Source organism: Pinus tabuliformis, chromosome 2_2, assembly GCF_031772625.1.
Source record: "Pinus tabuliformis cultivar Carrire ecotype Pingquan chromosome 2_2, CPIR1, whole genome shotgun sequence".
In the NCBI taxonomy this organism is placed as follows: Eukaryota; Viridiplantae; Streptophyta; class Pinopsida; order Pinales; family Pinaceae; genus Pinus; species Pinus tabuliformis.
This window is the reverse complement of record NC_142300.1, coordinates 800,811,810-800,818,646: the sequence shown is the minus strand read 5'-3', so window position 1 is coordinate 800,818,646 and position 6,837 is coordinate 800,811,810. Positions and strand designations below refer to the sequence as shown.

The following is a 6,837-nucleotide window of genomic DNA, read 5'->3' as shown; positions in this document are numbered from 1 at the left end:
ATTTCATATTCTCTCCATCCCACTCGGTAGCACATGAGTGGTAATGTGGCCATGCTCGTCCTGGGAGGCATATGTGAATAATTCCCTTCCGCTCTCCAAGTCTTGGAGCTGTATGGGCTATTGTGGTGTGGCTCCCTGGCTTGTCTGGTCCCTCGTGCCTTTCCAGATGATACCAGCGACAGGTTTTCTTCCGTGTGAAAGGCGGGTGGTAATCGAGTTGTGTTTTCACGTTTGCCTGAACGATGGCCTTGGGTCATTTGTAGGGCAGCCAATTTTCATCTTCTCTTCATCCCCACTCGGTAGCGCATGAGCAGTAATGTTGGCCATGCTCGTGCTAGGAGGCATATGTGAACAATTCCTCTTCCACTCTCCAATTTCTTGGAGCTGTATGGGCTGTTGTGGTGTGGCTCCCTTGCTCGTCATGGTCCCCCTCGTGCCCCTCCAGATGATACCAGCGACAGGTTTTCTTTCCGTGTGAAAGGTGGGTTGGTAATCGAGTTGTGTTTTTGCGTTTTCCTGAACGATGACCTTGGGTCATTTGTAGGGTGGCTGATTTTCATCTTCTCTCCATCCCCACTCGGTAGCACATGTGCGGAAATGTTGCCCATGCTCGTCCCGAGAGGCATATGTGGACAATCGCTCTCTAAGTTCTTGGAGCTATAGGGGCTATTGTGGTTTGGCTCCCTGGCTCGTCTTGGTCCCCTTGTGCCCCTCCAGATGATACCAGTGATAGGTTTTCTTTCCGTGTGAAAGGTGGGTTGGTAATCGAGTTGTGTTTTCGCATTTGCCTGAATGACGACCTTGGGTCATTTATAGGGTGTCTGATTTTCATCATCTCTCCATCCCCACTCGGTAGTGCATGAGCGGTAATGTTGGCCATGCTCATTCTGGGAGGCATATGTGAACAATTCCCCTTCTACTCTCTAAGTTCTTGGAGCTCTATGGGTTGTTGTGGTGTGGCTCCTTGGCTCGTCCTGGTCCCCCTCGTGCCCCTCCAGAAGATACCGGTGACAGGTTTTCTTTCTGTGTGAAAGGTGGGTTGGTAATCGAGTTGATTTGTCGGGTTTTCCTGAACAATGGCCTTGGGTAATTTGTAGGGCAGCCGATTTTCATCTTCTCTCCATCCCCACTCGGTAGCACATGAGCGGTAATGTGGGCCATGCTCATCGCCATCCCTCTTTCCCATCCCAATGATAAGAATGTTGAAAGTTTTCTCGGCGCTCCTTTGAGCCTTCATTATTGCGGTCCCAGATGGAAGCCCAAAAACTCCGTCGTGCCTATGTCGCTATCTGCCCCTTGGTTGTTGCGAATAGAGAATTTTGATTATGCTGGGCAGCCATTTGTGGCTCCATTGAAATTGGCTCCTCGTTATATTGTTCACCTCCTCCCTATTTGGTGCGGAGGGTTTTTCTTTTTGTGTGAAAGGTGGGTTGGTAATTGAGTTGGTTTTTTGTGTTTGCCTCAAGAATGGCCTTAGGTCATTTGTAGGGTGGCTGATTTTCATCTTCTCTCCATACCCACTCGGTAGCGCATGAGTGGTAATGTTGGCCATGCTTGTCCTGGGAGGCATATGTGAACGATTTCCCCTCTGCTCCAAGTTTTGGGAGTTGTATGGGTTGTTGTGGTGGGTTCCTTGTGATGGCTAGCCTCTTCATTGTTCGGTTGTTTGTGGTGCCGATGTCTTGTGCTTTTACTCTTTCCGTGTTGGAATTGTCGGTTGAGATGCATACATTTAAGAGGGATGTGGAAGGGTTTTGGTTGTAAACCACCTACCCCTCCCTCTTGCTTACTTTTTTTGTCGGGTGATGTGAGGCGCTGTTCTCCTTATTGTAAAGTCAAGGGTTGGCATTCCTTTCAAAGTGCACATCATTTGTGGTTGCGTTGGCTTTGAGGTTTTGATAGATGTGTTGGCCCATATGTTTGATCAAGGGGTCAGCTTTTCCCTTGCATCTTGCGTGCGTGGCAGGCTTTTGTGGTTGGAAATGTTAAGTCACAACATTTATGGGCATTTGTTGTTTCAATTGTGTATGCGCTCCTGGTCCAATGCGGAGGAGGCTTGCTGTGTCGATGGTGGGGGCTATCTTGAATAAGGATTTCGAGGTGGAACACTTTGACCTCCCTCCTTTGCATGGAGGTGGCCGTAGGGGAAAGGTATTCATCGTCCAGTCGGTAAAGTTGTGGTAAATATCCTAGGTTGCCTGTACGTAAGATGCGGGGGGTACGGAGCTACCCGATCCCTCCTCCTATTTGGATATGTTCTTGCATTGTGTATCGAGCCTCTTGATTTGAATTTATTTCCTTCCTTTTCCTTCGCATCGTGGTTGCCACAGGTGGTAAAGTGATCGAGGTCCATCCTTGCTGCCATCCAGGTGGACTCCTAGGTGGCCTCAGTGTGTGGCGTGGAGGGTTGGGGGGCACATTTCTAAGAGAGGTTGTGGGCTCAGTTGGTCTTGTTGTTTTGTTTCCTTCCATTTCCTTTGCATTGAGGCTACCGCAGGCGATCATGCAATCGAGGTCCATCGTTGCTGCTGTCCGGGTGGACTCCTAGGTGGCCTCTCTGCGGGGAGGGGAGGGTTGGGGGGCACTTGTTGTTTCAATTGTGTATGCGCTCATGGTCCAACGGGGAGGAGGCTTGCTACATCGATGGTGGGGGCTATCTGGAAGAAGGATTTCGAGGTGGAACGCTTCGACCTCCCTCCTTTGCGTGGAGGTGGCCGTAGGGGAAAATTATTCATTGTCTAGTCGGTAAAGCTCTGGGAAATATCCTAGGTTGCCTTTACGTAGGGTGCGTGGGGTGCGAAGCTGCCCGATCCCTCCTCCCACCCATCCTTTGTTTTTCTTCCCCCCAATATGTTTCTGTAGGGGGTTCGGAAGCTTGTTTCTTGGGAGCCCTTCCGACAATCTGTTCAGGCGGGCATGGTTGCTATAGAGTTGAGGTGCTTGGTAAATACGATGGATAAATTCGAACTCATTCGTAACAATGGTGCTCAGTCTTTTGTTCTTTGGAAGGCATGCGCCAAGGGTGCAGGCTTCCATAGTTGGTTCTCTCGAAAAGGCGGTGATGGTTGATGTGTTGCTTGGGTGATATTTTTCGCTGGTGGTTGGGTCGAGGGAGTGGTTGCATGCATGCCTAGTAGCTCAAACCTTCTCTGAGGGGAGATTTTTGGGGTGCAGTCATTATGGGATGGATGAAGAGCGGTTCAACCCGTTGGGCTGGCCACCCTAGTCCCTCCTGACCGTTCCTCGACATGCCCTTGTGGAAGGGTTGGGTGTCTAGGTAATGAAAACCCCATCCCTCAGTCTGAGCTCCATCGAGACCGCAATTTTCCCTGCTGACGGGCATGAGGGTGGCAATCTTATCTCATGCCTTTGCCATCAAGGGAATTCCTCATCCTCTCGTGAGCCACTCCCCTTCTAAGGGAAAAAGAAGTAGCGAGTTGTGTCTTTGTTCCTCCCTTTGGATTGTGAGTTTTTTGTGGGACTTGTGTCATTTCTTTGTTTCGTGTTGTGCGCTTTGCGAACATCCCTCTCTCTAGTGGCATTGCACCATCGATGTATTTGTGGCCCGCAGCTTTCTCCAGCATTGAGTTTCGGCCCGTGAAAACTCCTCCTTGGAGTTTGATTCTTTGACCCCCGTTGAATTTCTCGCTGGAAAGGTTGTTGGGTGTTTTGTACATAGATGGGTGCAATAGTGGTGTGGGTTTGTGTTATTGGCAGCAATCTATTTTTCATTTCAAGCCTTGTGCCGTTGGGTTGGGGGGCTGTTTGCCTCTCAGTGACGTGCTCCAGACACTAGTCTCATCGTGGCCCTTGTCTTTTCTATTGGTCAATTTTAGGTTGTGATTTATTTGCTTGGTTGTTTGCTATGTTCTAAAGCTAGAAAGGGTGTTGTGCTGAATGCATCTGGGAGGGTGTGAAGAGGTGGGAAACTTTTTTGATTGGGTGCCTTGTTTGATTTGTTTTTGGTTAGCAGACATCTACTCGGCGTGCTGTTGAACTTCTCTCTTTTCTTGGGATCTTTGTTTCTTTGGTGTTGTTTTCTTCCCTTCTTCCTTTCGGCCCCAGCTTTACGAAGGAGAGGTGGGATTGTTGTGGATTGGTGCTCAGGAAGGATGAAAAGCAATGTGAGTTCCCACGGTGGCCACCCTAGTCCTTCTCGATCGTCGTCCCCTGTAGTTCCCCCCTTTTTACGAAGGCGTGGGGTTTGGGAAGCTTGTTCTCTGTTTGAGCCTCCCCTTATGAGCCGGTATCCACGTTTGATATCTCTTGCTTTCCTGTTGTTTTCTTCCCTTCTTACTTTTCGCCCCTTAGCTTTACGGAGAAAAGGTGGGATTGTTGTGGATTAGTGTTCAGGAAGGATGAAAAGCAGTGCGAGTTCTGAAGGTGGCCACCCTAGTCCTTCTCAATCGTCGTCCCCTGCAGTTCCCCCCATTTTTGAGAAGGCACGGGGGTGGGGAATCTTGTTCTCTGTTTGAGCCTCCCCCTGTGAGCCGGTAGACATGTTTGATATCTCTCTTTCTTTCATTTTGTTTTCTTCCCTTCTTCCTTTCGTCCCCTAGCTTTATGGAGAAAAGGTGGGATTGTTGTAGATTGGTGTTTGGGAAGAATGAAAAGCAGTGCGAGTTCCCAGGTTGGCCACCCTAGTCCTCCTCGATCGTCGTCCCCTGCAGTTCCCCCCTTTTTGCGAAGGCATGGGGTTGGGGAATCTTGTTCTCTGTTTGAAGCCTCCCCTTGTGAGCCGGTAGTCACGATTGATATATCCCTTTCTCTCTTATTGTTTTCTTCCCTTCTTCCTCGTGGCCCCTAGCATTATGGAGAAAAGGTGGGATTGTTGTGGATTGGTGTTTCGGAAGGACGAAAGGCAGTGTGAGCTCCCTGGGTGGCCACCCTAGTCCTTCTCGATCATCGTCCCCTTCAATTCCCCCCTTTCACTAAAGGCACGGGGCTTGGGAGGCTTGTGCTTTGTTTGTGCTTAATTTTCTACCCTTTTCTTCCTTTTGGTCCCTAGCTTTATGGAGAAAAGGGGGAATTGTTGTGGGCTAGTGTTGGGGAAGGGCTAAAAGCAGTGCGAGCTCCTAGGGTGGCCACCCTAGTCCTTCTTGATCATTGTTCCACGCATTTCCCCCCTTTTTGCGAGGGCATGGGGCTGGGGGAGATTGTCCTCTGTTAGAGACCTTTGTTTCTCTTTCTCTCATGCGCTTTTCCTTCTTTTACCCCTTGGCCTTACATTTGTTGTGGGGGGTGCCCCTATTCAGTTTTGTGGCCGATTTTTCAGTAATATGTGGAAACGACTCTCGGCAATGGATATCTCAGCTCTTGTTACGATGAAGAATGTAGCGAAATGCGATACTTAGTGTGAATTGCAGAATCCTATGAATCATCGAGTTTTTGAACGCAATTTGTGCCCGAGGCCTTGGTCGAGGGCACATCTGTCTGGGTGTCGAATCCCATTCAAATGCACTCCCTGCAATATGCTAGGGAGTAGCGGAGCTGGTCGTCTATGCCCCATGCGGTGTGGTCAACTGAAATACCTCAAGCAATGTTTCATGGCGTGCGTCGGTGAGCGGTTATCTTGTCCCCTTGGATGGGCAGTCGGCGTTAGCTGATGCGGGCTTTGTGTGGCATCGCTTGAACTTGCTTTGCTCTCTCTTGTCCTCCCATGGGGTAGGGCAGATTTAGCTCCAACTTTTTGACCTCATCTCAAGCGAGAACACCCGCTGGGTTTAAGCATATAATTAAGTGGAGGAAAAGAAACTTCCAAGGATTCCCCTAGTAGCGGCGAGGGAACCGGGAAGAGCCCAACATGAAAATCGGGTGGCGGCGCCGCCTGAATTGTAGTCTGTAGAAGCGTCCTCAGTGGCGGACCTGGGCCAAGTCCCTTGGAAGGGGGTGCCTGAGAGGGTGACAACCCCATTGGCCCGGGACCCTGCCGCATCACGAGGCGTTGTCAGCGAGTCGGGTTGTTTTGGAATGAAGCCCAAATTGGGTGGTAAATTCCGTCCAAGGCTAAATACGGGCAAGAGACCGATAGCGAACAAGTACCGCAAGGGAAAGATGAAAAGGAATTTGAAAAGAGAGTTAAAGAGTGCTTGAAATTACTGGGAGGGAAGCGGATGGAGGCTGTCGATGTGTCTCGGTCGAATGTGGAACGGTTTAGGCTAGTCCGCCGCTTGACTTTAGGTGCAAACCAACATGGGCTGTTGCATCGTCACAAGCGCGGGTGGATTATTTCCTGTCGGTTTTGCGCTACGGTGGTTGAGGAACAAAGCGTGTGCCCTTGTGGCGAGTCGTGTGCATCTGCGTGCTCGTGGTGTTGGTTAGCGGGCTTTCCATTCTATCCGTCTTCAAGCACGGACCAAGGAGTCTAAAATGTGTGCGAGTCGATGGGTTTGAAGACCTGCGAGGCACAAGGAAGCTGGCAGGAGAGATCCCCACTCTAGGGTGGTGCATCGTCGAGTGACCTTGAGCTTATGTGAAGGGTTCGAGTGCGAGCACACTTGTTGGGACCCAAAAGATGGTGAACTATGCCTGAGCAGGGCAAAGCGAGAGGAAACTCTGGTGGAGACTTGTAGCAATACTGACGTGCAAATCGTTCATCTTACTTGGGTATATGGGTGAAAGACTAATCGAACCATCTAGTAGCCGGTTTCCTCTGAAGTTTCCCTCAGGATAGGTAGAGCTCACGTGCGAGTTTTATCAGGTAAAGCAAATTATTAGAGGCATCGGGGGCGTAACGCCCTCGACCTATTCTCAAACTTTAAATAGGTAAGAGGGTGCGGCTGCTCCATTGAGGTGTGCTGTGGAATCGAGAGCTCCAAGTGGGCCATTTTTGGTAAG

The 6,837-nt window shown here is 50.0% G+C and overlaps 2 non-coding genes across 2 annotated transcripts in view; both read left to right on the top strand.

Annotated features, from left to right (window-relative positions):
• The first annotated feature begins 5,289 nt into the window (after nucleotides 1-5,289).
• Nucleotides 5,290-5,443, top strand: LOC149195181 (5.8S ribosomal RNA). Its single transcript, XR_016255479.1, has one exon. It is a non-coding gene; the product is annotated as a 5.8S ribosomal RNA (ribosomal RNA).
• A 247-nt stretch (nucleotides 5,444-5,690) lies between these two features.
• LOC149195180 (25S ribosomal RNA) overlaps nucleotides 5,691-6,837 on the top strand; it is a 3,411-nt gene continuing 2,264 nt past the window's right edge. The window contains exon 1 of the ribosomal RNA XR_016255557.1: nucleotides 5,691-6,837. This exon is cut by the window's right edge and continues 2,264 nt beyond it. This is a non-coding gene — a ribosomal RNA (25S ribosomal RNA).